Here is a 2,741-nt window from a genome sequence, read left to right as displayed (position 1 = left end):
TTACAAAGCTAGCTATATAGGATCTGGAAAAATTGCCTAGGCTCTAAAAAATGGCCTCACTGGCATCATTTTGGAAAAACCTATTTCCTTCAAAAATGCCATAAACTATACTCCCCAAATCAGTTAAGTTTAGTTACTGGTTCCCTGATGTTACTGTTCTGAGTGTAGCCAATCTCTGTTTAGCACCTACCTAAACAAAAATGTTTATGGCAGCACAAATGATGAGCAAATAGATATCAATACCTTTTGACTAGGTACACACATTACACATATTGCGCATTAAGCCATAACTGAACATGGCTTTCTGAGTACTTTAAAAATGGTGGATCAAACTCTACATTAATCCCGGATGGATGTGTGCTAACCTAAAGCACTTTCTATTAGTGTACTTTATCAAACATCTGTGCCAGATCCCATCAAGTGTTAACTTAGAGCGTGATGGTCACCATCCTAGGTGGTGTTGTACAGGGCTGTGCTATAGCCTCGAGCAGAACTCTCTGCTCTGCCCAAGCACCAGGTCAGTCCTGCCCCCTTGGCTGTCATGATCCCAGCCAGGTGCGCAACCTGGTGGGGGAGGCAGCAGGGGTGGGAGAAGGAGGGTTTTTATCCCTTCAGCCATCCCAGCCCTGCAATATGCTTCAGCCCAGCCAGGGGGGTTGCAAGGAAAGGGCTCCAAACTCTCGCTCCATGGAGTTGCCTCTGCCTGGTTGCACCACAGCACATCCCGGTTGGGGGCCTATGGGGTGAGGGGTTGGGGGGTGTCTCTTCTCCCCAAAAAGCAGCCTCAACCAGGCAGTAGTTCAGGGAGGCTGCAGGAGATGGCTCTGGGCTCTCTTCCCCACAACAGCAGGCCCAGCCAGGCGGCAGCTCAGGGGTGCTGTGGGAAAAGGGCTCTAAGGTCCATCCTTCACATATCTGCCCCTGATGGGCCATGCTGCAGCACAGCCTGGCCGGGGGGGGGGGGGGGCAGGGCAGGGAGAGGACCCCAGGGTCTCTTCCCCCAGCTGCTGCTGACAGTTTTCAGCTAGTGATGGTGGGGGGAGGGGGAGGCTGGGGACAGGGGTCACTCTTTCAGCTCTTGGGAGGCATGCAGGAGCGCCCCAGTGGCCATTGTGGGCAGACTCTGAGCCCTCCCCTCCCCCCAGACTGAACATTGAGTATCTGTTCAGCTCACTTGCACTCTAACTTACAGTGCTTTAAGTAAAGCATCATAGAGCACTTCCACCAGGGTCTTTGTCATGCCACATGAAAAGAAAATCAATCACCCACAGCAGAGGGTGGCAATAGATTCTCCTGCTTTATTGCAGTAGATGTCTATTACCTCTGGGGTGGAAGAGTACATGTAGCCTCTAGCTGTCCCTTGAATGCAGTCAGCTGTGCTTTAACATATTGTGGCACAGCTGATTGTGCCCCACCTAGGATATGTTTCCAGCTTGTGTGACTGGATTTTTCTGGGTTGTCCTTTGAAACTGTTTTCCTCTCCCCATTTCCTTTAGAGAGTGATTCAATGCCTCAAACTAGTCAAACTCAATTCTCCCAGGCCAGCGTACCTGAATGTCCACAATGTATTTTTTTCCTTCTCAGCATGAGCTTTGGTGGAAAAAAAATGTAGTGAAAGTCCATCCCCAGCAGCAGTGAATTCTGCTTCTGCTCTAGAGAACTACAATGGTCAGAGCACCTTACACTCCATGACTCACTCTGACCCTCCATGCTGCAATGCTTAGTGTGGAAACCAAAAGTTGGGAGGGGCAGGAAGGAGGTTAAAGAAGACCACTTTGAGCGCTTTCTTCATTCATTGTGCCTCTGGCACCATCTACTCCCATTTCTAAACTTGGAATATATTGGGGAGGTGGCTCCACAATCACCCCCAACCTCTCTTTTCAAATAGGCCAGAGTCTATAGTCTCAAGTAGCTGCAGAGGAACTCCCCAGAGATCCCCCTTCCCAGTGCATTTCTGAGCTTGGAGCAGGTAGGCAGGCCTTACTAAGCTAAATTAAACAGGACACTGCACAAGGCCCTGTCAAGCTGGTAACACAGTGCTTAGAACAGCTTGCTAGGAAGTGGGAGTTGTACCTCCAAAACCCCTCTCTCTGGGATGGCCTACAACTTGCTGGAGAAGTATCCTAAACATTAGATTATTGGGCTAAAGTTGTAGGTGAGTCCTTCTTATCTCATAATTTTTTTTCTGGGTTGGGGGTTCATAGTAAGTTTTTTCTTAAAAGGAAGGTTGTTTGTTTCTGGAATAGTGAATACTAACACATACTGTAACTGGTCCTTATACTGGCTCTTATGTAAATCTTCCAGACATTCAACTTTTCTGTTTTAGCTTACGTATAAACAACAGAAACCCTTTGGAGGTGACAGGGGAGTCTGCATTTGAAATATTGTTTATAGTTAAATTATAAGTCAGCTGATCAACATTTCATACTTCATTCCAATAAAATGTCCAAAAAAATTAGATACTTGAAAAACGCCAAAAGCTTGTGCCAATGGATAGCCTAATATGAAACATAGCACTGATAGCTCTTTAAATAACTATCATGGAAGGTCACACAATATAGCAGGGTTATTTCACTGGAATCCAGTGGTGGTATTCATAGCTGTGGTAGTAAAGACTTTTTCAATGAGGAAATACAGTAGGAGTAACCCCTTTAACTGAAGTCCCTTTAAATGAATACAGTGTATATAATAACTGCATGTGCTCTTGGTTTCTTTTCTGCACTGTGCCATCTTTGGAGTAA

The sequence above is a fragment of the Alligator sinensis genome, unplaced genomic scaffold (genome assembly GCF_000455745.1).
Source record: "Alligator sinensis unplaced genomic scaffold, ASM45574v1 scaffold304_1, whole genome shotgun sequence".
NCBI lineage: Eukaryota > Metazoa > Chordata > Crocodylia > Alligatoridae > Alligator > Alligator sinensis.
This window is presented reverse-complemented; position numbering follows the sequence as displayed.